We start from the raw sequence: 26,691 nt of genomic DNA, 5'->3' as shown, positions 1-26,691 counted from the left end.
AGAGTGAGGGCAGTAGAGTGGTAGAGTGAGGGCGGTAGAGTGAGGGTGTGAGGGCGGTAGAGTGGGGGCGGTAGAGTGGGGGTAGTAGAGTGATAGAGTGAGGGCTGTAGAGTGAGGGCGGTAGAGTGGTACGGGGAGGGCGGTAGAGTGAGGGCGGTAGAGTGGTAGAGTGAGGGCGGTAGAGTGGTAGAGTGAGGGCAGTAGAGTGGTAGGGGGAGGGCGGTAGAGTGAGGGCGGTAGAGTGAGTGTGGTAGAGTGGCAGAGTGAGGGCGGTAGAGTGGTAGGGGGAGGGCGGTAGAGTGAGGGCGGTAGAGTGAGTGTGGTAGAGTGGCAGAGTGAGGGCGGTAGAGTGGTAGAGTGAGGCCGGTCAAGTGAGGGCTGTAGCGTGAGGGCGGTAGAGTTGTATAGTGAGGGCGAGATGGTGGTAGAGTGAGGGCGGTAGAGTGAGGGCGGTAGCGTGGTAGAGTGGTGAGGGTGTGAGGGTGAGGGAGTGTGTGAGGGTGAGGGAGTGTGTGAGGGTGAGGGAGTGTGTGAGGGTGAGGGGTGTGTGAGGGTGATGGGGTGTGTGAAGGTGATGGGGTGTGTGAAGGTGAGGGTGTGTGTGAGGGTGAGTGGGTGTGGTGGTGTGAGGGGGTGGGGGTGTGAGGGGGGTGAGGGTGAGGGTGTGGGTGAACAGCCACTATCAGCGGAGCAGAAGGCAAGAAAAACGAGTGCAATCAGGAGAGCAGAAGGCAAGAGAACAGGCACAATCAGGAGAGCAGAAGGCAAGAAAAACTAGTGCAATCAGGGGAGCCGTAGGCAAGAGAACAGGCACAATCGGGGTAGCAGAAGGCAAGAAAACGAGTGCAATCAGGGGAGCAGAAGACAAGAGAACGGGCACAATCAGGGGAGCAGAAGGCAAGAAAAACGAGTGCAATCAGGGGAGCAGAAGGCAAGAGAACAGGCACAATCAGGGAAGCAGAAGGCTAGAAAAACTAGTGCAATCAGGGAGCAGAAGGCCAGAGAACAAGTACAATCAGGGGAGCAGAAGGCAAGAGAACAAGTACAATCAGGGGAGCAGAAGGCAAGAAGAAGGATTGCAATCAGGGGAGCAGAGGCAAGAAGAACGAGTGCAATCAGGGGAGCTGAAGGCAAGAGAACGAGTACAATCTGGGGAGCAGAAGGCACGAGAACGGGCACAATCAGGGGAGCAGAAGGCAAGAAAAATGAGTGCAATCAGGGGAGCAGAAGGCAAGAGAACGGGCACAATCAGGGGGGCAGAGGCTAGAAAAACGAGTACAATCAGGGGAGCAGAAGGCAAGAAAAAGAAACTGTCTCACACCACTGCGGTTTTGTGTTTTAAACACAACTAGGACATAGATTGCACGACCAGAGTTTTCCTAATGCAGACTGCATAAATGAAACCAGCGGCACCGTTCGCTTTTGTCAAACAAGCTCTTGGCATTGCTGTGGGGGTGCGGGGCGGGAGCGCATTGCTTTGAAGTTTGAAGGGGGGGGAGCAGCTTGGGAGGCAGCATTCCATTGCGGTGCGAGGCTGATGGGTTTGACGTGCACGCGCGTCTCACACGACTGGTTCACATGAACTGGACGTAATCTGCGCTTGGTCAAGAGTTTGTTTTGCCTACTATATACTCTCGCTATTAATCCCTGCGGGATATAATAGCGAGACCTAACAATGTACATATGCAAGCATATAAAAACTGTATATAGCGTTTTCCTACTATGCTTTCCCGTGGTGTAGCACGGTTACAACAAATTTTTTACAACGCACTACCATTACATCGCAACTTTTACCACGCAAACCATTACAACGCAATGCGCTGGGGGGCGCTCTAGGATAGGGAATGTATTTAATATACTATCCAACACCTTCCCTGCTATCCACGGGGACTGGAGTTGGAATAGTAAATTAAATAATTCACTATCCAGCGCCTAAAAGCATTATGCGTTGTAATGGACTGCGTGGTAAAAACCGCGTTGTAAAGGCATGCGTGGTAAAAGCATGCGTTGTAGTGACACCAATCCTTTCCCGTATGTGTGTGTCTGTTGGTCTCTGTGTTTCTGTCTCCCATTCCCTGTAGGGAAAGTATGTAGCTCCCCTTTGTAGAAGAGTCGGTCAATAAGGAGCACACTGCATTGAATAATTTCTTGGTATGCACTTTTTATTAGTATTACAGGAAATCACAATGATTGATTGTCTCTGTTATATTCTTCAGTCCCTTAGGTGTGCCTTGGCCGCCGCCGTCCCTCGTACAGAAGGAAAAGACTCAGGTAAGTGTTTTTGCTTTATGGTTTAGTCAAGGGAAGATGTGAGGGATAAATGATAACTATGCATAAATGTGAAGGGTGTAGAGCACAGCTTTCCAAATTTTTCTTGTTGGTGACTCACCCTTTTGTGAAAATATTTTCAGGGACACAGTAACACGAGAAAGCGCAGCGAGCATGCCCGGACCACCAATGGTGGGTTCGGGCCCCACACAGACACACCCCACCCCACACACACACACCCCACACACACCACCCCACAGACACCACCCTACAGACACACCACCCCACACACACCCCCCACACACAACCCCCCCACACACAACCCCACTCACCCAACACCAACCCCACACACCCAACACCAACCCCACACACACACACACACACCCACACACACACACACCCACACCCCCCCCACACACACACACACCCCACCCCCCCCACACACACACCCCCCCACACACACACACCCACACCCCCCCCACACACACACACCCCCCACACACCCCCCACACCCCCACACCCCCACACACACCCACACCCCCCCACCCACACACACTCCCCACACACACCCCCCACACACACACACACCCCACACAGAGAGACTTGAGGGGCACTGTTAAAGGGTACTAGTGAGGGAATCAGTGGCAGAGGTGGCCTTTCCCCCCATCTGTCTCCCTCCATCGGTCTCCCTCCCTCCCTCTCTGTCTCAATCCCTCTCTGTCTCACTCCTTCTCTGTCTCCCTCCCTCTCTGTCTTCCTCCCTCTGTCTCACTCCCTCTCCCTCAGACTGTCTCCCTCCCTCCCTCCCTGTCTCCCTCCCTCCCTGTCTCCCTCCCTCCCTGTCTCCCTCCCTGTCTCACTCCCTCTCTGTCTCACTCCCTCTCTGTCTCACTCCCTCTCTGTCTCATTCCCTCTCTGTCTCACTCCCTCGCTCTCACTCCCTCTCTCTCACTCCCTCTCTGTTTCACTCCCTCTCTGTTTCACTCCCTCTCTGTCTCACTCCCTCTCTGCCTCACTCCCTCTCCCTCCGACTGTCTCCCTCCCTCTCTGTCTCACTCCCTCTCTGTCTCACTCCCTCTCTGTCTCACTCCCTCTCCTGACGACCGTCTCCCTCCCTCTGTCTCACTCCCTCTCTGTCTCCCTCTCTCTCTATCTCCCTCCCTCTCTGTATCCCTCCCTCCCTCTCTGTCTCCCTTCCTCTCTGTCTCCCTTCCTCTCTGTCTCCCTTCCTCTCTGTCTCCCTCCCTCTCTCTCTATCTCTCCCTCCCTCTCCCTCTGTCTCTGCCTCCGTCTCACTCTATCTCTCCCTCCGTCTCCCTCTGTCTCTCCCTCCGTCTCCCTCTGTCTCTCCCTCTGTCTCACTCTCTCTGTTTCACTTTCTGTCTCCCTCCCTGTCTATCTCCCTCCCTCCCTCCCTCTCTGTCTCACTCTCTCTCTCTGTCTCACTCTATCCCTCTCCCCCGACCAACATATTCTGTGGGTTCCATAAGGGTCTGTGACAAAGAGGAAAAAATGTTGCTTTCATTCTTAAATCTTTTTTATATTTTCCTGTATTGGTGGTGCCCAGGTGCGCAGCGCCCCTACCCACTCCCTCCCCCGCACTCCTCCATGTCCAAGGCTCACACGGGCATTCTCCATTGAACTGAATTGTTTATGTTTTTGTTTTCGTAAGGTTACAAGCCGCAGCGTGCAGTATGATGTAAATGTGAAAGCTTCTATAGGGCTTCTTGGCAGCTTTTCTTCCCAATGCACCGCGATCCCGGGGCTGCCCCAAACCCCAGGTCAACCCCCTGGACCCAATAACCCACCGTATTCACTCATTGAAGGGCCCTTTGCCAAATGGACTATCCACAAATGAAGACCATTTAACGTGCTAATAAGGCTTTGTTGTTATTCATATAAGAGCCCCTGCAGCGCCACTCTGCCTGTTGCTGGAAGGCCCGCGGGGGTGATCTAAACAGCATACTAAAACCGGGACATTTGGATGTTTTACCCGGATGCTGTTGTAAAACCCGGACATTTCTCTACTTTGGAGAAAAGTGTCGGGACACTGGGACACTCCGCCAAAAACGGTGGTCACCCTACTTCAGCACCCCTCCCCCTGCCCCGTCGTGTGTGGCAGCCCGGGACCGCTCACAGCCGCACCCGAGCACTTCACAGGTCTTTAAGACCTTGTGCATGTTAATAGGGCTTTGTTGTTGCTTCGCCCCTTCTAAGAGCCCTTGCAGCTCGACTCTGCCGATGCGACACACCTGCATATGGGTCGCGCCACATAGTTTGGAAAGCTGTGGTGTAGAAGTTGGAGCAACCAAAAGAAAAAGAGTAGCCGATGATTTCTGCTCTTGTCTCTGTTTCCGTCTCACTTATTTCCTTTTCCCTTGGTCCCTTTCACCCCTCAGCCTTTCCTCCCGTCCCTCTCTTACTCAGCCCCTTTCCAAAAGCCCTGTAGACGCCCACGCACCTGGAAGAGCCACGTCACTCCGGGGCCGTGGCGTTGTGACTCTGCGTCCTTCAGTGAGGTCTGGTCTTCTGCTTCGACTTTCCCTCCTCCGCCAGGTTCGGGTGTTCTGCCCGCCGACAAGCTGTTACATATACAAGGGGGTCCCAGTACAGATAACAGACAAACAATTGAAAACTAAATGAAAATACAACTAAACTGAAGTCTTATCACACTTGTTTTTACTCACAGTGTGATAACATAGCAAAGGATTACACAAATTACAAAACCAATAAAGGCATTTCATAATCATCATAGAAAAATGTGTGCCCCAAGGGAAGAGGGGAGAAGGGGAGGCAGTGCAGGGTGAAGGTAAAATATAGCAGATCTTAACTTCTATCTAAAGAGTAAACATTTCTTCATAGTTTATAAAACAGTCCGTAATAGCCCTGGCTTCAAATGTGAGCCAGTTATGAAGAACGACATCAACTCTTCATGACCATTTAGTTAGACAACATGCTCAAAAAGCTCCTGCATGTATCAGGTTAACTGTTAGCTTAAGCCGTTGTTGAGGTGAAATCAAAAGTTGACGTTTCGACCCCAATATGAAGGTAGGCGGCAGTTACAGCCTTAAAGCGCAGACAAGCTGTGACCTCCCCTGGGTTCCGGTTCGCTCTCTCGTAAAGCTGTTAGTTCTTCTCTGTCTTTCCGGTCTTCCCCCGCTGGTTTCTCTGCCTCGCGTTCCCATGCCGCGTGTAGCTGGACCAACTACTGACCAACCTGACACGCTCTCCGCCCCCGCCTTCTTCAAGTGTGTATCCTCTGATGTCCGTTCTCAGCTCCGGCTTAAAAGGGCCGCCTGCCGATTTCCCTCTCTCCACTTCTTGATGACAGCAAAGCGGACAACTGGTAAAAGGGTTCAGCCAATAATAAATGTCCAGAATGGAGTATCCGTGATCTTTAATTTTTCTTCAATTCTTTTTCTTCACATGAACTCATGAGACAATTTTCTTCACACACTTGTATCTTTAGATCTCCACAAAACAGCCAACATGCATGTTTCGTCTTTGGTGCATCAACACCATAAAGACTTCCTCAGGGCTGTAAATACAAGATACAAATAAAACCAACATCAGGTACTTCTCCACTCATGGTGGAAGCTAAGCCTAACCTCCACCAAGTGGAAAACCCAGTGTGAACCTTATATCCCTATAGGGTCATTACGCCGCACAGAGATAGGCAACAAAGAAAAGCATAAGTCCAAGTGTAATAACAAAAAGAAGAAAGAAATATTTAAAAAAAGTAAAAAAGTGAAATAACATAATTCAATGTAAGGACCTCTTACATAGCAACCACCAAGAATGACCCAAACATTCATCTGATAGGACATGCAGCGTGAAAACCAGCCCAAAAGGTAAAGCTACTTATTCCTAAAACTCACCTAAAGCAACAATCTGTAGTTCAATAATTTCCTTTATAAGTATTTAAGGCGAGTAAGCACAGCTAAAAATAAACATATAATAAAAACCATAATAATTATTTACAACATTATACCTATATTTACAATTGGATAAACAGCATTAGAAAACATCAAAAACCATATTAGTGGTCCCTTACCTTAAACGAATCTCTAAACGAGGCATATTATTAATTCTGTGCTTAAGAAGGGTATGAGTTTTTGCCCCACACCAAAATGTGATATGTCAAATGTTAAAATTGATCTGTATAGATTTGTACGCAATCTCAAGATTAAGAAATATTTTGCAAATGCTGAACAAAATAAACCATTGCAACAAGCACCAGTATGTGTGGGTAACCAATCTATCCAAGATATCAGAGACACTGTATTACTGTTATCTATTACTGATAATGAGCAAGATCCGATCACTTTAGATCAAGTTGTGAGAGACCTGGATCTAAATACAGTTGGGAGTGATGACAGTGGCTTAAGGCAAAAGTCCAAGTGGACACCGCAACTTACTAGTGGTAACAATATTGAGGTCTTCCATCGTATTGTTAATCAAGAGCTTGACAAATATGAAGATCAAATGCTCCGTAAATCTAGTAGGCCCTATACCCCACACAATTTAACTAAAGGAGAACAGAATGCCCTTAAATTATTGAGTTTAAACAATCAAATTGTCATCAAAGAAGCAGATAAGGGTGGAAATATAGTTGTGATGGGAAAAGAGATGTATGAGGCGGAATTGTTGGGTCAATTGGAAAATGCAGAATGTTATATAAAACTGTCTAACACTCTGATTTTTGATATTATACGAATTGTTAACTCAGAACTTAGAGATTGGAATATCAAAGGCTTGTTGAATGATGATGAACATGCTTATCTTAAGATTGTGAAACCACATTATCCGTGCATCTATACATTGCCCAAAATTCATAAAAATGCCATTGGAACGACTCTCTGAGTTCGTTGATATATTCTTACAGCCCCATGTTCTTAACCTAGCTTCTTATATTAGAGACACAGGCCACATCCTTAATATTCTGGCAGATTTTAATTGGGACAATACTATGACCTTAGTCACATTGGATGTCGTATCCCTGTATACGAATATCAAACATGAACAGGGATTGGATGCACTAAAATATTTTTTGTACAAAAGACTGATGGAGCACTCTGACATGTTAATCACTATGTCACGTCTTATTTTAGAACATAATGTATTTTTGTTCAACCAGGATTGGTATAGACAGAAGTGTGGAGTCGCCATGGGTTCCAGATTTGCACCATCTCTGGCATGCCTCTTTATGGGGAGGTTCGAGATGGTGCATGTCTGGGGCCCAGGGGGTGCAAAATGGCAGGAGAACATTCTGTATTATGGACGATACATTGACGACTGTTTCATTATTTGGACAGGTGATACCGAGAGACTTAATGAATTTGTAGGCCATATGAATAACAATCAATTTAACATGTCCTTTACAATGTCATCTAGTAAGGAGAGTGTTGTCTTCTTAGACACGGAGCTATTTATTGCTAATGGTACAATTAATAGTCGTCTCTACAGAAAAAGTACCTCATGTAACTCAACTCTATATGGTAGTAGTGCTCACCCCAAGGGACAGATTGATGCTATCCCATTTGGGGAAATGTTTAGAGCTCGAAGAAATAACAGTAGGGATGAGGACTTTCACAATTGTATTGAGGATATGGAAGTACGCTTCCTAGAGAGAGGTTATCATAAAGATACTATTTGTGTGGCCAAGAAGAGATCGTTGAAGTTAAATAGAGGTGAAACATTGCGGCCAAGGGGTGAGAAGAAAAAGACTAACATCATTAGGTTGGTAACGAATTATCATCCTTGGTCCCATAAAATCTATAACATCCTAAAAAAACATTGGCACTTGTTGAAGTCTGACCCAAGTATAAATACTTATATGAAGAATAAACCAAGTATCTCATATAGAAGGGGTTTAACAATACGTAGCATGATTAGCCCTAGCTATCCCAAAAGTGTCAACAAAGGACCCTCATGGCTCCATACTTACAATAAGGGTTCATTTAAATGCGGGCACTGCAGTATGTGCAAATTTGCAGAAAATGGTATTAAGGAATCCAAATACAATGGGCTTGCGAAATATAAGATCTTTCAACATATTGATTGTAGTACTAAGTATGTTGTGTATGCTATCAGGTGTAAGTGCCAAAAGATCTATATAGGAAGCACAATTAGGTGCCTTAAGGACAGAATCGCAGAACATTTCAGGGCTCTCAAAAAATTAGATCTCAGATACCCATTGGCCAACCATGCTAAGAGTTGCCCTAGTCAAAGGGGACATTTATCATTTACCTTTCATGGCATAGAACATGTCTTCGGTGATAAACGAGGTGGCAACAGGGAACTCAAGGTGCGCCAATGTGAGGCCAGATGGATACTCAAATTACGGGCGGTTGAGCAGGGGTTAAATGTGGATTCTGAACTTCAATATTTTTTGGGATGTTAAATTGTATCTCTTTGGCAACATTGACTTGATCTTGTGTTGTGATAAACTGTAAACATCAAGATGACCTTGATTGAATGGAATAATAATGATGATTTTTTTGAATGTATTATCAGTCTCATACAACTGTCTGTATTAAGGTCATTATTGGAGATTCTTTGATACTTTGCAATATTGGAGGGCATGAACGAACTGGTCTAGAACTTTCTCTGTCCCCATGTGTTTAGGTGTCAACCCCTAAATTGTAAATATGTACAGTAATTTCTCTCTTTTTTCTTATATGTGACCTGTTCACTCTAAATTCTTTTCTTTTGGTGTCCAACTAATTTTTGATTATCACTTCTTATTTCTTCTTATTTTTCTCATTTTATTATTATATAGTTCTTCACTTTTTTATTATTTTATTATTATATACTCACTGCAGGACATGCGAGCAATGTGAGAGGTTATTCAGGGTGCACGATATGCTATATACCGGCTATTTGTTGATAGTAATAGCCCAATATAACGCTATCTGTTTATATATTATTACCATTACATGGACGAACCCACTCCAAGATGGCGCCCATGATTTTCGGTTGCGCAACATCGGAGTAGTCCGTCTTCTAACCAGGTGTTTTTAACTAGGCGGCACGGCGGTACGCCGAACGATTGTTTGTTTCCGTGGGCGAGAGGCACGACTATACTACAGGTGAGGAGAGCGCTCTTAGATATTATTTTCTCGGTACACAGTTGTTTGATGAGGGTTTTTAGATATTCGGCTACACGCCGAACGCCTCACAGATTGCGTGGACGAGAGGTACTACTTTATTTAAGGTGAGGAGAGCGTCTATGGATGTTACACTGTCCCCGGCTTAAGGTCTAGTACAGCGAGATCTCTGTAGGACAATAGTTAATCACGGACATTGGCATGACAGTGATTTTGGCATACTACTATATTTAAATGTTAAGGGTATTAACTGGTTTGTCATGATAAAACGCGAATTTGAATCTATTTTCTATAATGTCATTGAGTAATTGCTGCTGTTACCTCTAATGATGGTGACCTATACTTGTAGGTTTTAGTTGTTGTAGACGATGATACTTTGGCAGTTGTGTTTTATACATTAAGGAGTTACTTTTCTCACACAGGAGTACTACACTAATATGTGTGAAGATAATCATATGAGGAAATTAATAATATGCCTCGTTTAGAGATTCGTTTAAGGTAAGGGACCACTAATATGGTTTTTGATGTTTTCTAATGCTGTTTATCCAATTGTAAATATAGGTATAATGTTGTAAATAATTATTATGGTTTTTATTATATGTTTATTTTTAGCTGTGCTTACTCGCCTTAAATACTTATAAAGGAAATTATTGAACTACAGATTGTTGCTTTAGGTGAGTTTTAGGAATAAGTAGCTTTACCTTTTGGGCTGGTTTTCACGCTGCATGTCCTATCAGATGAATGTTTGGGTCATTCTTGGTGGTTGCTATGTAAGAGGTCCTTACATTGAATTATGTTATTTCACTTTTTTACTTTTTTTAAATATTTCTTTCTTCTTTTTGTTATTACACTTGGACTTATGCTTTTCTTTGTTGCCTATCTCTGTGCGGCGTAATGACCCTATAGGGATATAAGGTTCACACTGGGTTTTCCACTTGGTGGAGGTTAGGCTTAGCTTCCACCATGAGTGGAGAAGTACCTGATGTTGGTTTTATTTGTATCTTGTATTTACAGCCCTGAGGAAGTCTTTATGGTGTTGATGCACCAAAGACGAAACATGCATGTTGGCTGTTTTGTGGAGATCTAAAGATACAAGTGTGTGAAGAAAATTGTCTCATGAGTTCATGTGAAGAAAAAGAATTGAAGAAAAATTAAAGATCACGGATACTCCATTCTGGACATTTATTATTGGCTGAACTGTTTTCTGAAGAATTGTGAAACGACACAAGAAGGGTTATATACTTTTTGCTCAGGGGGACCTACTAAATTGAGACTTTATTATTGCAATTTTCATACATTTTCATAAATTGCAACTTGGCAGTATAGGGTGGTGACTGTCTGGACTCCCTTAGTAGCAGATTATAAAATTATACACAGAGTAACACTTTAACCATCAGACATTGCGCAGAAATACCTTACTACCCTTTGGTTGGAAAGCAACTGGTAAAAGGGGACTGTGAATATAGGAGGGGAGAAATATATGAAGGGATGGCATGGCACTCCTTAGCCTCTATCCAATCGTCTACCACAGGGGCTACCTGACACACCCCACCCCCAGACGTTTCCCGTTCGGGGAAATGAGGGATGCGTGAAAAAAAATCAGCAACTTGGTATGCAGAGTATAAGAGATGACAATGCTAAAACTAGTGCCCATCCTGGAATAAAAGAAGTCACACCTAAAAATAGCTTATCCTAAAAACCCACCTTCTAAAAACAAGATACCAAACAAAAGGAGAATCTTAGGAGCTTCAGGTGATGTCCCTAGTGTCTGATTACCGGTGTTTGTTTAGGTTTACAGGAGTCCAGAGGTTACATAGCAAACCTTGTCTATGCATGCCGTGTATTTTTCATTCATTATTGTAGTATTTATGTAATCCACTCATCGCGTGCCAGAAGGGAAATGTATTTGGCTACAGTTGTTTGTATAGCTCTAGACTAGATCTGATCTGTGTCTCCTGCTCCACAGCTTGTACCCGTAAAAGTGCATTAATATCACGTTCCCTTGGAAGCAAATCCACTTGTATTCCAGTTTAAGCATATTTATTGAAGGTTTCACTGAAATATGGGATATTTGCTACCAAACATCTCAGCATAATAAACCTGTGCTGATTGCAGTGTCCGATTTATTAAAAATTGCACACAGAGTGCCCCTTAGAGGGGTCCCCTAAGATCTACCAATCCTTAGTGTGGTCATCGACTGGCCCGAGCCAGTCTGCTACCACAAGAAAGTGTTCTGTCCTCATGGGTAGAGTGCCTGCGCACTCTGAGGTCGAGAACGATGCCTTTCCTGGGTGGAGGTGTTCACTCCTCCCCTGGTCAGGAAGAGCCATCTGTGGCATAGATTTTCAAAGGACTTGCCGCCTTTGTAATGCGACCCCAGCCTCTCCTGTTAGAGGGAGCAAGCGATCTTCATGTCCTCACCCCCTTTTTGGCGCGAGGACAGGTGGGAAACCTTAGATAGAATAGGAGGTGTGCCCCCCGTCCCCTCTGCCAACTCCACCCCTCAGGTGCTGAAGGCGAGGTGAAGTACACTTTGTAGTGCCCACCATCTTGAAGATGGTGGGACTTATCCAATCAGGGCTAGGACTATGTCCCCTTCCCACAGGAGGTGGGCATGATAAGAGGGTGGAGATACCCCTGGAAAGTGGCCCATTGGCCACTACCTTTTACTCCCTTGTAACACCCTTTAAATCAAGAGTTTAGGTGGCATCCCTAGACCCTGAATCTCAGTACCTGCCGACCTAAGAAGAGCTGGGCACTGCAGCCTTCTCTGCTGGTGAGGCTCTGTAGAGAACTACGGACATGGTCCCAGCCCTACTGGCCTGTCTGCATCCCTGGATGATCCTGAACCAAAAGTCAACTCGTCTAGTAGCCCAGCGACCTCCAGAACCTTGGGAGGACTGCCGTTGGACGTTCTGTGGATCATGGATCATAATGCTCCGTCCATCACCACCTTTGGTTTTTATTTGTTCGCCCTAAGTTGGCAGGGTATGCTCAGACGTGAGTCCCTTGCTCATTTTGCCACTGGATTCAAGCAAGCCGGGCGGAAGACGGCTGTAACGCCAGAAACCGGTCCTCGGAAGCTTGTTTCCTGTCCAGGGAAGGCATTGGCAGTTCGGGCTGGACTGTTCCCATGAGGCACAGAGTCAGACTGATTAGCATATAGCCATATCTGAACTGCGGTGGCAGAGCGGGCTAAAGAACGGTGATGGATTATACCCAGATCTTTTGACTGGGTGTGAGTGTTTGATTGGTTCAGATGCTCCGTCCATCACCACCCCCTTTTGTATAGTATATAGAGAGCCAGCTTCCTACACTGGGGGGCCAGCGGTAGGGTACACAACTTTGCGTTTGCTGGACCACTCTGACAATAAATGACAACAAGATTCAATCCAGAAATTGCCTTTCGTTAAATTGTAGTTTTGCAAATTGACTATTTTTCCAAATTTTGAAATATGTCAGGGCCCTGGTTCGGTCCCCTTGAGTACAGCTGTTTCAAAAGTCAAACTCTTGCTTTAGTTAGGAAACCAGTATTAGGGTATTTCCTCTCCAAAAAGGTTCCCAACTTTGTAAAGACAATGAGTGCTAGAAGTAGTCACTCAGAAGAGCTGATACAGGTGAAGGAAATCGACCTCACACCTTATGTCTTTAAATATAAAATAGCTCAGAGGCTTGGGTAAAACCTACAGGTTCAGGACTGGGTCAAACCCTACCAAAGCAAAGCTCCAGGATCTTTTGGCAGAATATGACAAAGAGCATCCAGAGGATGACTCTGGTCTTACAGATCAAAATACTGACAGTAGGAGTGACCGTGTGACACCCCAAGACAAAGAAGCCTCTTCAGACGAAGAGCTTGCTCTGCAAAGACAAGCCAGGAGGGCAGCTTTAGAAGCCCAACTCCTAGCTACAGAAGAGAGAGAAAGGAGTTTGGCCGAGGACCCATCTTTGGTGGCATCACAATCATAAATAAGGAGAAAGTAGATTCCTTTGACCCTAAAAATCCCAAAGGGATTGGCCCAACATTATTTGAGGGTGATGATATCACCAAGTGGTTCATTGCTTTTGAGCGGGCCTGTCTTAGCAGGCAGGTCCACAGGAAGCCGTGGAGTGCTATCCTGTGGGAAATGTTCTCAGAAAAATGCAGGGATAGACTCCTGTCACTCGGTGAGAAAGAGGCGGAATCCTATGACCTCATGAAGGGGCCCCTAAGTGAGGGCTTTGGATTCAGTACGGAGTATAGCACCAGTTTCAGGGAGGCTCGAAAAACCCAAAGCCAGGCCTGGGTTGATTTTGTAGACTATTCACTGAAATCAGTAGGAGGTTGGTTAGTAGGTAAGAATGTGCATGCCTTTGAAGGGCTTTATCATTTATAATAGAAGGAGCATCTTTTTAGTAATTGTTACCAAGGGAAGGTACATCAATTCCTGGTAGACCTTGGTCCACTTTCTCCTCCAGAGTTGGGGAAGAAGGCAGACCACTGGGTCAAAACAAGGGTGACCAAGACTCCTGCTGGTGGAGGGAGATCAAAAGAAAGAGGCCAGAAAGCGACCCTAGGGAAATGGGGTAACTTGAAAAAGAAAGATTCTAATTCAGGCCCCCAAAAACCTGTTCAAGAGAGTGGGCCCAGAGACTCTTGACAGCGAAAGGGTGGGTACCAGGATAAGAAATGGGATCCTAAGAAGGCTTGGTGCCATGGCTGTAGGTCACTTGGGCACTGAGCTTGAGACTCTGGCTGTAAAAACAAGAAATATACCTCTGGTCCACCTGCAGTACCTGCAGCTGCCAATCTCCAGATGGGATCTCAGGAGAGCAATGGCCATGCCAATGAGCTCTCTTAGGCGACTCAAGAAGGGATGTGGCCGTAGCCACCTTAGCTGCCTGGCCCACTAACATGCACATGGGTTTAGGGAGGAGGCCTTGGGAGACACTGGTGCCAGCATCACCTCGGTGACTGAGCAGATAGTTTCCTTGGAACAGTATCTGCCTGGAAGGACCTTTCCAGTCATCAATGCTGAAAATGTGACAAAAACCCATCCCGCAGGCGAGGGTGTCTTTTGATTTGGGAGAAGTTGCTGGCAACGAAGAGGTAGCAGTCTCTTCATCCATACTAGTTGATTGTTTTCTTGGCAATGATTTGGAACCCTTAGCCTTGGCTGAGGCAGAACTGAGGATCCATGCAGAAATGCTTGGAACCTCACACTGGGTGTGTGTGTGAAAATCATAGCACAGAGCAGAGCCTGGTTGTAAAAGAGGTGCTAAAGTCTGGAATAATGACCCAGTCCTCCAGTCCTCCCCCAGTCCTCCATGAGAAAAGGCAGGAAAACTGGAGAACCAGCTTCTAGTCAGACACCAGACCGTTCTCCTCAGGAGGAAGAAGGGTCACCCAGAGACAACTCAGCCTCTGGAGCTGAAGTTTTACCAGAATGAGCTTTTGTCCCTGGGGCGACCCTCTAGGGAAGATCTGTGCCAGGGACAGAAAACCTGTCCCACTCTTGAAAACCTGTGACGGCAAGCTGCAGCACAGGAAGGAGGTGATGGCAGTGGTGCCCACAGGACGTATTGGGAGGAGGAAATCCTTTACACTGAGGCCAAAGACCCCAAACCTAGTGCCACTAGGAGAGTGGTAGAGCCTCGGGCTTTTGGGGAGTTCCTGCGCCTCTATTTGTGCATTATAAGCAGCCACATATACAACTTATTCTGTCCAGACTCTTTGAGATTATGAACAAACGGACTGTGCTTCTCGGCTTTCCATGATAGAACTTCGGGTCAGAGTTGTATATGACGTATTGCTTGGCGTCTGTGCAGCCACATCTGCTTTAAGATCAGGTAAGTAACTCTCAGAAGCTCTTGTTAAGCCATCTTCCCTTCAGTGGGGAAAACTTGTTTGTATCTTTCCTAGAGGACCTGGTTATGACATCCCCGTAGCTGGACACCTTGACCAGACCAGAACTAAAGCCCAGGGATGCACCAGAAGGTGAAGGAGATTTGTAACTCTTGTCCCATCTGTCAAGCCAGTGGCACGACAGGTGGGCACCCAAAGGCCCCCTTAATCCCGCTTCCAGTTGTTGGTGTTCCCTTTGAAAGGGCAATGATTGACAATGATTGACATTGTTGGTCCCTTGACCCCCTACAGCATCAGGGAACAGTTCTGCTGGTAGTAGATCATGCCTCCAGGTATTCTGAGGCTATTCCCCTCAGGACTACCACTGCCCCTGCAGTGGCTAGGGCCCTCATTAGCATCTTTACCAAGGTGGGCTTCCCTAGGGAGGTGGTGTCATACAGGGGTACCAACTTCATGTCTGGCTACTTGAAGCACATGTCGAAGGAGTGTGGCGTGAATTACCGGTTCACTACCCTCTACCACCCACAATGTAATGGCTTTGTTATATATATATTTTTTTAGAACTTTATTTTAATTTTGTCAACATACAACCTGGCAGTCAGAGTATACAGAGACATATCATACCAATATGTTCTACGTAAGTAGGTTAATCAAGAAGCAGTCAATAATTACACATGCACTAATCTGCTTTCCCATTCTCCAGGTGATCAATGTGTCCCATTCCCCTAATTGGGAACGTACCTTATAATTATCATGTGGAGATACCTCCCTGCTCATCCCCAGTGTCGTAGTGTTCTGCCTCGTCAGTTTCAGAGCCAGAGTCTGTGTCTGTTGTCACTCGGGAAGCAGGAGCTAGGAGTTATCTGTATGAGCACGGCAAGTGTTTAGTGTATCCTTAAATATGTCATCCTTTCTGCTAAGGCGCATATGTGTCTCCTCAGCTAGGGCCCAGTCGAGCGCATCTCTATGCCAGAGCGCAATCGTTGGGGCATGCTGGGACAGCCATGTGATTGCATTTTTACGTCATACCAGTACCATAGGCGACTGACCAAATTTATAGGTTATCTTGCGCCCTTCTGGCATCTAAAGAGGCTTAATAAGCAGCATTTGGGTGTCAGATCAATACTTAGTTGTGTGGCATGCACCATTTCTTCGACAGCTTGTTGCCAGAAGGAGTGTATTGCATCGCAGGGCCATGGTTAATGTAAGAAATCAGCCCCCACAGTGTTGCAGCGCAGCCATATATCTGGGCAAGACATGACCATTCGATAAAGGTCTTGTGGCGTTAAGTAGGTTCTTCGCAGAAAATTATAATGTATCAGTCCGTGTGTAGTGTGTGGTATCTACTGTACAGTTTAAAATGAAGCCCTTTAGGGGTGCGAGGGGTCCTGGCTCCTCCTCTTCCTTTCGGGGATGTTACAACCAATACCAGAAGTACCATCCCTATCCGGGCCAACCGCGTTATTCCTCCTCCCTGCAACAGCAGTTGTTTCGACAGCCGGAGTCTGCCTCTTACAAGCAGTACAGAGGGAAATCCTCCTGCTGAAGTAGAGATTCCACAAAAAAGCAGTGCCAACTGTCAACCGCTTTTCCCATCAATCCGACCAAACTTGGAGGATCTCCCATTTCTTCTCCAATTGGTCCGCAATAACTACAGATCGATGGGTTTTGGACATAGTGTCCACAGACTACACTCTGGAATTTGTGAAATTCCCTCCAAATTCTCCCCCCAGACGTCCTCCTCCTGCCCGTCTGAAGGAACTTGTATGCTAAATCAATCTCATGTTAAGGAAAGGAGCGATCAAAGTGTACCGAATCTTCAAAGGGATGCAGGCTTCTATTCAAGATTCTTCCAAATCAAGGAAAAATCGGGGAAGTGGCGCCCCATTCTGGACCTTCGTTCCCTCAAAAAGATTCTCAAGAAGCAAACTTTCCGGATGTTGTCTCTCCAAGAAGTGCTTCAATTACTGTTTCAAGGGGATTACAAGCCAACACTGGACCTTCAAGATGCCTATTTTCATGTCCCTATTCTACCCAGACACAGAAAAATCCTGCGCTTCAGAGTGGCTGGCAGAGATTTCCAATTCCAAGTCCTTCCAACTGGCCTTCGCTCTGCACCCGAATGTTCACTAAGGTCTTGGCACCGGTGGCAGCATATCTTGGTCAAGCTGGTGTCCAAATATTTTGCTACCTCGACGAATGCCTTATAAAGGCACAGTCGTTCGCAGTCGCAAGCAGACACACTCAATCATGCCTGTCTCTGTGTCTTTCCATCAATCTGGAGAAGTCTCAGTTCACCCCCTCTCAAGTGAGGACCTTCTTGGGGGCCATCATAGACACACAGCAAACAAGGGCTTTTGTCTCAAACGAAAGACAACAGCGGATTTCCAAACTGGCAACACTCCCCTAATTCCCAACTGTCGCCTCAAAATGGGACCCCGACTGGAGGAACTTGACAACCAATTGCAACAAGTCTCAGGGTCCTGCGACGATGTCATCAACATCACGTCTCTGATACAAAGAGCATTGCTATGGTGGACTCGCATACCAAACATCTCAGCAGTTCATTTGTAGTGGACACTCCAAGTTTCATCCTCACGACAGATGCCTCCCTCGAGCCCTCACAGTCAAGAGAAATGGGACACCCACCTATGAACTTGGCATATAAACCTTTTGGAATTACTGGCGATATTCCCGGCTCTGAAGTCCTTTTGCACCCTCATTCAAGGAGCTTCAGTGTTGATCCGAATGGACAACACAACAAGCATGCATTATGTGACCAAACAAGGGGGCACGAGATTCACTTTGCTATCCCTACAAGTTCAGCAAATTTGGGATTGGGTGATTCAACATCAGATCACTTTAACAGCAGTCCATGTTCCGGGGGTGTCCAACCTTCTAGTGGATTCCCTGAGCAGGTCGGTCTCGTCAAACCACTAGTGGGAACTTCATCAGCCGACGCTGGACCGCATCTTTCAGCTTTGTGGACACCCCAATCTGGATTTATTCGCAACCAACCTGAACCGCAAAGGCCCGTTCTATGAAAGTTGGCTTCCTCACTCATAATCGTGCGAGAATGCGTTTTTGATGAACTGGTCAAAAATATATGCTTACGCTTTTCCACCGATTCCTCTAGTCCCAAGGGTATTTTGGAAAATGCGGAAATAACCCTGCGGCATTCTTCTCATAGCCTCCAGATGGCCTCGCCAGTTCTGGTTTACGGAGCTCCTCCTTCTGTCGGAGTGCAATCCAATTTGGCTGCGTCCAATTTCGAATCTTCTTACTATAAACCACGGCCTGATCTGCCACCTGAATCCAACTGGCGCCTGAGCACTATGAGTTTGCTAATTTGATTATTCCTCTGGACTGCAAGGAGGTCCTCACTAACGCTAGAGCACCCTCCACTATCAAAACTTACAACCTCAAGTGGAAATGGTTCTATCTTTGGTGTGAAGCTTCAAATTCAAATTCTTCAGTTTAACTCTTAGAAGACAGAGATTCTACACTGTGCAGTAGGTATAATCTCTCCTAAACTTCCGCTTGAGTTTTGGCAAACATCCCCTGCTACTCCAATGGCTCCCAGTAGCGTGGTACGAATTCTGGGAGTCATGGTTGACAACAAATTGACATTAGAAAACTGTCAACAAAACAGCTGGAAGTTGTTTTACTCTGATCAGAGCATTTCGGAAAATCCTTCCGATGTTCTCTTAACAGAACAGAGCGCTGATAGTCCGGAGCACCATCCTCAGTCAGCTGGACTATTGTATTGCCCTGTTACTAGAATCCCAACAATATCTGATTGAGAGATTGCAGAGAGTACAGTCCATGGTGGCCAAACTGGTACTAGTGCAACCACGCCGCTCCTCCACCTCCCGGGCACTCTCAGATTTACACTGGCTGCCAGTCTCGCAGATGATACGATTCAAGGCACTATGTATAGTATTTAAGGCTCTACATGGTCAAGGGCCCAAATCTCTGCAGGAGAAACTGACATGGGATGTCCCTCCACGAGCACTGCGCTCCTCATCGGCTAATCTGGTGAGGGTGCCTAGAGTTAGGAAAGTCAAATCAGGAGGTAGGGCCTTCGGTGCGGCAGCGTCCTGCCTTTGGAATACTCTTCCATTTGATACAAGATAAATGGACAACATCCTGCAGTTTAGAAAAAGGTTAAAAACCTGGCTCTACCCTCGGGTATGCTCCTTGGCATCCTGCTAACTCCTTCCAGGCAGGGGACACTGTCTCTCGGCCCTAAGCTAGTCGCCTGTATCACAGGGCCTGGTTACCCGTAGGGGGTCAGTTGCGCTTTACAAATAATTATAAAATAAATGTTCACCCTGTTCACTCTACGCCAGAGCAGCTTCTGCCTTTTTTCGTACAATTAGAAAAATCCGGTCTCTCTCACTCTACCCTGAAGGTTTTTCTGGCCGCAATCTACAGATTCCGGCAGGATGGCTCCAATTCTCTTTATTCTTCAAGAATTATTCAACAATTTTTCAAAGGCTTATTTCAGATGTTCCCTCTAATTCGACACCCGCCTCCTCCTTGGCATCTGAACATTGTGTTGGCACAACTCATGAAGTCCCCATTTGAGCCCATTCGTAGGGCTGATCTTAAATTCATCTCCTGGGAGACATCACTGCTTTTAGCTCTTAATTCGAGTTAGCGAGATACAGACTTTTACTATCAAACCACCTTTTCTTCAATTCACCAAAGACGCTGTGGTGCTCAGCATTAATCCGGCCTTAATTCCTAAAGTTCCATCTGATTTCCACCTGAATGAGCCGGTCATCTTAAAGACTTTTCCACTAATCCACAGTTGCCAGCAGAAAAGACTTTACATTCTCTAGATGTTAAGAGATGTTTGACATTTTATTTGCAAAGAACAACCAGTATCCGTAAAACTGATCAGCTCTTCATAGCCTACGGCAGGATGCGTAAAGAACCCCCAGTTGCTAAACAGACTCTTGCACGTTGGATATCTAGAGCAATTTCCTTTTGCAATCAGCAAGCAGGCAAGACACTTCCTGCAACGATTAAAGCACACTCTACTAGCGCAGTCTCCTCTTCTACTTCTCTCTTTGGTGGTGTGCCTCTTCCTCAGATTTGCAGAGCTGCGACCAAGCACTACTGTCTGGAAGCTGCCAACAATGCTGACACTGCTGTGGGGCGAGCGGTGCTACGTAATCTTTTTAAGTAAGGTGAGCTGTTTCTTACCTCCTCCTGCACACATTGTATGTATGTATATATTTCTGCTTTTGCAGATGTGCCCATGTTTACTGCTATATTGCAATATACGTATATGTATTCTCTCGTACTCTGTTTACGATTTACTTATGGTTTACTAATGGACAATTCTCGAATTACTGCTATCTACTCTGATCCAAGCATGTGAATCTATGAAAGATACCCCAATACTGGAGAAGAACATAAGTTACTTACCTGAAAACTGTGGCTGTCCAGTATTGGTATCTTTCATAGATTCACATGCGATCCACCCTCCTCCGCTCAGAGGCTCCCCTCTTCTCCTTGGCTCTTATGCCACACTTGTGCTAAAAAATCGGAGAGCCTGAGCCTCTGAGGAGAAGGTTCCAGAGGGTGCTGTCGCCTGATTGGCTGGAGTTTGGACCATATCTAAGGACTTGGACAAGTTATTAAAGTGACAAGTTTTTTCCTGTTAACTTCTATGTTACAATACTTCCTATTGCTCTTTCAGCTATGCTTTCGCTATGCTATTGCTATATTGCTATTTATTCTATGTACCGTGGGACTCCCACTTCGACGACGGGGAATGATTCAAGCATGTGAATCTATAAAAGATGCCAATACTGGAGAACCACAGTTTACAGGTAAGTAACTTATGTTCATCTTCCTGATCTTCCGGAGCGGAAAAAAAGCAGGTAGAGACCACCGTCCCAATCTGGGATTTCACAGATCGAACGCAGTCAATTGTGATGCCAAGGCTTTTAGTTGATCTAGATGGTAGGGGTGGGTTTCCCAACTCAGTCGGACAAACATTAGCGTTCCAGGGCCAGTTTTGTCTGGGTTTAAATGCAGGTGGTTACTGTTCATCCAGCTACCAATATGTCACATGGTAGTTTGAAAGTTACTAACGGAGGCTGCAGGCTTGTCGATTTCCAAGATCAGTTGATGATCGTCAGCTTAGTTGAAAGTGCATACCTTTCTTTAGCCTAAGGATTGAATTAGAGGATACAGAGACAGATTGAAAAGGTGCGGTGACAGGGAGGAACCCTACGGCAGCCCACAAGTCAATTTGACTTTAGAGATAGAGAATTGGGCAAAGCGTACAGCTTGAGTGAGATCCTCTTGGAAAGATGTAAGCCACTTAAGGGTCAGACCCTGTATCCCTGCATTACTCACATTATCCACTAAGCGGGCGATGAAGACTCTGTAGAGGAAGGTTAGTCTCATCCTCTTTCATTTGTGGGGGGAGGGTGTCATGAATACACGTGCCTCTTTTGGACATAGTAAGCCCCCACGTGTTGCCTGGAAATATTGTGGTTTCGACTGGAAGTGCACAGAGGCCCTGCCAACCAGGCCTCCTGTGCCAGATCTCATTCCCTGAACTGTTCCCGTCATTTCCACATTGGCACCCCTTTAGCTCACATATAAGTGCCTAGTAAAAGGTACCCCTGGTACCAAGTGCCGTGTGGTTAAAGAGGGTCCCTAAGGGCTGCAGCACAAATTATGCCACCCTAAGGTGCCCCTCACCAAGCGCATGCACACTGGCACAGCAGCCTAACTGTCTTGGTGCAGACAAAACTGAAGAGCTAACCTGTGTGCCATTCCCATGAACACTGCTAGAAGGGTGTCTTACCCATATCTCAGGCAGGGAGTTAAAGTTCACAGATGTATATAGTGCGACTCATCACCCGTGATGGTTTCCAGACGCTGTCTATGGTCACGGGGTGATAAAGTGATTTGGCCAGAATCACAGGATGTTGCGCTGAAGCAGAGACTCGAACCCTGATCCCCAGTTCCTGAGTCGGCAGCTCTGGCTGCTGCACCACATCCCCCCTCCTGTGAGGGCATATCTGCATGAAATGCCCCTGATGCCCCTGCAATATCCTAGTCGATTCCTGGATATTGTAAGTGACCAGGGAAGTCATAGTAAGTACCTAGGCTGGACACTAGTCATTATGAGTTCGCCGATTCAGAAAAGGGGGTGGTGATGAACAGAGTGTCTGAATTAAGCAGACCACTCTTACCCAGTCCAAAGATCAGGGCTTGATCCATCACCGTTATTTATCTCACTGCCCCATCCCAGCTCAGAACCTGGCTATATGCAAATTAGTCTGTCCCTGGCCCAGTGCATCATGGGAACAGGGCAGACCAAACTACCAAGCCAATTCTTCACCAGAAAGGAGACAAGCTACCGGGGACCGGTTTCTGGCATTTCAGCCTCTTCGGCCCGGCTTGCTTGAATCCTGATGGAGCAGTGAGAAAGGGACTCATGTCTGAGTATACCCTGCCACACCTATAGTGGCCAAAAACGATTCAGAAAAGGGAGTGGTGATGAACAGAGTGTCTGAATTAAGCAGACCACTCTTACCCAGTCCAAAGATCAGGGCTTGATCCATCACCGTTATTTATCTCACTGCCCCATCCCAGCTCAGAACCTGGCTATATGCAAATTAGTCTGTCCCTGGCCCAGTGCATCATGGGAACAGGGCAGACCAAACTACCAAGCCAATTCTTCAACAGAAAGGAGACAAGCTACCGGGGACCGGTTTCTGGCATTTCAGCCTCTTCGGCCCGGCTTGCTTGAATCCTGATGGAGCAGTGAGAAAGGGACTCATGTCTGAGTATACCCTGCCACACCTATAGTGGCAAAAACGATTCAGAAAAGGGGGTGGTGATGAACAGAGTGTCTGAATTAAGCAGACCACTCTTACCCAGTCCAAAGATCAGGGCTTGATCCATCACTGTTATTATCTCACTGCCCCCATCCCAGCTCAGAACCTGGCTATATGCAAATTAGTCTGTCCCTGGCCCAGTGCATCATGGGAACAGGGCAGACCAAACTACCAAGCCAATTCTTCACCAGAAAGGAGACAAGCTACCGGGGACCGGTTTCTGGCATTTCAGCCTCTTCGGCCCGGCTTGCTTGAATCCTGATGGAGCAGTGAGAAAGGGACTCATGTCTGAGTATACCCTGCCACACCTATAGTGGCCAAAAACGATTCAGAAAAGGGGGTGGTGATGAACAGAGTGTCTGAATTAAGCAGACCACTCTTACCCAGTCCAAAGATCAGGGCTTGATCCATCACCGTTATTTATCTCACTGCCCCATCCCAGCTCAGAACCTGGCTATATGCAAATTAGTCTGTCCCTGGCCCAGTGCATCATGGGAACAGGGCAGACCAAACTACCAAGCCAATTCTTCACCAGAAAGGAGACAAGCTACCGGGGACCGGTTTCTGGCATTTCAGCCTCATCGGCCCGGCTTGCTTGAATCCTGATGGAGCAGTGAGAAAGGGACTCATGTCTGAGTATACTCTGCCACACCTATAGTGGCCAAAACGATTCAGAAAAGGGGGTGGTGATGAACAGAGTGTCTGAATTAAGCAGACCACTCTTACCCAGTCCAAAGATCAGGACTTGATCCATCACCGTTATTTATCTCACTGCCCCATCCCAGCTCAGAACCTGGCTATATGCAAATTAGTCTGTCCCTGGCCCAGTGCATCATGGGAACAGGGCAGACCAAACTACCAAGCCAATTCTTCACCAGAAAGGAGACAAGCTACCGGGGACCCAGTGTAAGAATTGGCTTTTGTAGTCTGGTCTGCCCTGTTCCCATGATGCACTGGGCCAGGGACAGACTAATTTGCATACAGCCAGGTTCTGAAACTGGGATGGCGCAATGAGCTAAAAAACGGTGTTGGATCTAGCCCTGATCTCTTGACTGGGTGAGAGTACTCTGCTTAATTCAGAGACTCTGTCCATCACCACCCCTTGTTGTAAATAATTTTGTCCACCCTAAGCGTGGAAGGGTATACTCAGATGTGAGTCCCTTGCTCATTGCACCATCAGGATTCAAGCAAGCCGGGCCGAAGACGCCTGAAATGGCAGAAACAGGTCCCCGGAAGCTTGTTTCCTTCCCAGTGTAAGAATTGGCTTTTGTAGTCTGGTCTGCCCTGTTCCCATGATGCACTGGGCCAGGGACAGACTAATTTGCATACAGCCAGGTTCTGAAACTGGGATGGTGCAATGAGCTAAAAAACGGTGTTGGATCTAGCCCTGATCTCTTGACTGGGTGAGAGTACTCTGCTTAATTCAGAGACTCTGTCCATCACCACCCCTTGTTGTAAATAATGTTGTCCACCCTAAGCGTGGAAGGGTATACTCAGATGTGAGTCCCTTGCTCATTGCACCATCAGGATTCAAGCAAGCCGGGCCGAAGACGCCTGAAATGGCAGAAACCGGTCCCCGGAAGCTTGTTTCCTTCCCAGTGTAAGAATTGGCTTTTGTAGTCTGGTCTGCCCTGTTCCCATGATGCACTGGGCCAGGGACAGACTAATTTGCATACAGCCAGGTTCTGAAACTGGGATGGTGCAATGAGCTAAAAAACGGTGTTGGATCTAGCCCTGATCTCTTGACTGGGTGAGAGTACTCTGCTTAATTCAGAGACTCTGTCCATCACCACCCCTTGTTGTAAATAATTTTGTCCACCCTAAGCGTGGAAGGGTATACTCAGATGTGAGTCCCTTGCTCATTGCACCATCAGGATTCAAGCAAGCCGGGCCGAAGACGCCTGAAATGGCAGAAACCGGTCCCCGGAAGCTTGTTTCCTTCCCAGTGTAAGAATTGGCTTTTGTAGTCTGGTCTGCCCTGTTCCCATGATGCACTGGGCCAGGGACAGACTAATTTGCATACAGCCAGGTTCTGAAACTGGGATGGTGCAATGAGCTAAAAAACGGTGTTGGATCTAGCCCTGATCTCTTGACTGGGTGAGAGTACTCTGCTTAATTCAGAGACTCTGTCCATCACCACCCCTTGTTGTAAATTATATTTATTATGAGTTCGCCAGCTCCATGATTGCCTCACTGAAATATGTGATGTTTGGCACCAAGCATCTCAACATAATAAACTTGTGCTGATTCCAGTGTCGATTTTAATAAAAATTGCACACAGAGGGCCCCTTAGATGGGTCCCCTGAAACCTACCAATCCTTAGTGTGGTCATTGACTGGCCTGAGCAAGCCTGTTACCACCAGAGTGTGTTCTGACCTCAGGGGAGAGTGCCTGCGCACTCTGAAGCTGAGAACAATGCCTTTCCTGGGTGGAGGTGTTCAGGTCTTCCCTGGACAGGAAGAGCCATCCGTGGTGGGGAGCTTCAAAGGTCTTGCCTCCTTTGTAATGCGACCCCAGCCTCTCCTGTTCGAAGGAGCTGGCCTCCATCCTGTCCTCACCCCCTTTTTGGCGGCAGGACAGGCCGGAAACCTTAGATAGAATAGGAGATGTGCCCCCCTCTGCCAACTCCTCCCCACGGGTGCTGGAGGCTAGGTCAAGTACACTTTTCAGTGCCCACCATCTTGAATATGATGGGACTTATCCAGTTAGGGATAGGACTGTGTCCTCCTCTCACAGAAGGTGGGCATGTTAGAGGGTGTAGACACCCCAGGCAAAGGGCCCATTGGACATTACCTGTCACTCCCTTGTAACGCCCTTAAATCTAGTTTTTAGGTGGCATCCCCAGTCTCTGAACTACAAACTAGTTCCCACAAGCCGCTGTTACTTATCTGCAAGCAGCCTCTGTCCGATTGCCCTAGTCCCCCTTAATTTATATTGGGTTTCCAACCTTGAACTTGCACTTGGGCGCCCCTGTGCCGCTGGTGGTGCACTGTTGGTTCTGAAGTGAACCTTGTCCAATACTGACCTTAACTTCCGAAGAATGGTCTTGTAAGGAGATGCTCCCCGTATGTATGTTGAAAGTTTTCTTCACCCCATAGGTTAACATTGCAAAGTCTGAAAATTGCACTAATTGTCCACTTTTTATATTGAACAGTATTTCTATTGCAAAACGTATTTACTCAAGATGAAATTCTGTGGTTCCGCAAAATAAATCTAACCAGGTATCATTCTTAAATTGGTCTCAGATTTATTCAATGAGTGTGTGTCATTTATTGCACCTGTGTGTACAACAAATGCTTAAAACTACCCTCACATATGTCTAACTGCTCCCCCACACTACCACAAAAGAGCATTATTATTATCTGCTTTAACCTCTGTAAAATCTCTGGGGATCCACTGGACTCTCTGCACACTATACCTCTTTTTGGTATAGTATGGTGAGAGCCGGCACCCCACGCTCAGGTACTCACACTCAGACATAGACAGACAGACACTGACACACACTCTCTCTGTCTGTCTCTCTCACACACATTCTCACACATACCCACCGTACCTCACATAAGAAACATATATTTAACTTCTAAATGACACCTTCAAT

The 26,691-nt window shown here is 46.6% G+C and overlaps 1 protein-coding gene across 3 annotated transcripts in view; it reads left to right on the top strand.

Annotated features, from left to right (window-relative positions):
• The window catches only part of LOC144806307 (uncharacterized), a 40,502-nt gene that overhangs the window by 7,882 nt on the left and 5,929 nt on the right, over positions 1-26,691 (top strand). For 2 of the 3 annotated variants that reach the window (XM_078672699.1, XM_078672696.1), the window contains exon 3: positions 2,217-2,271. The gene's annotated coding sequence lies outside the window, so the exon portion shown is untranslated. Of the gene's footprint in view, positions 1-2,216; positions 2,272-9,799; positions 9,876-26,691 lie in introns of all 3 variants that reach the window. The other variant, XM_078672697.1, reaches the window with a different exon arrangement.

The sequence above is a fragment of the Lissotriton helveticus genome, assembly GCF_964261635.1.
Source record: "Lissotriton helveticus chromosome 1_1 unlocalized genomic scaffold, aLisHel1.1 SUPER_1_unloc_60, whole genome shotgun sequence".
Lineage (NCBI taxonomy): Eukaryota > Metazoa > Chordata > Amphibia > Caudata > Salamandridae > Lissotriton > Lissotriton helveticus.
This window is presented reverse-complemented; position numbering and strand designations above follow the sequence as displayed.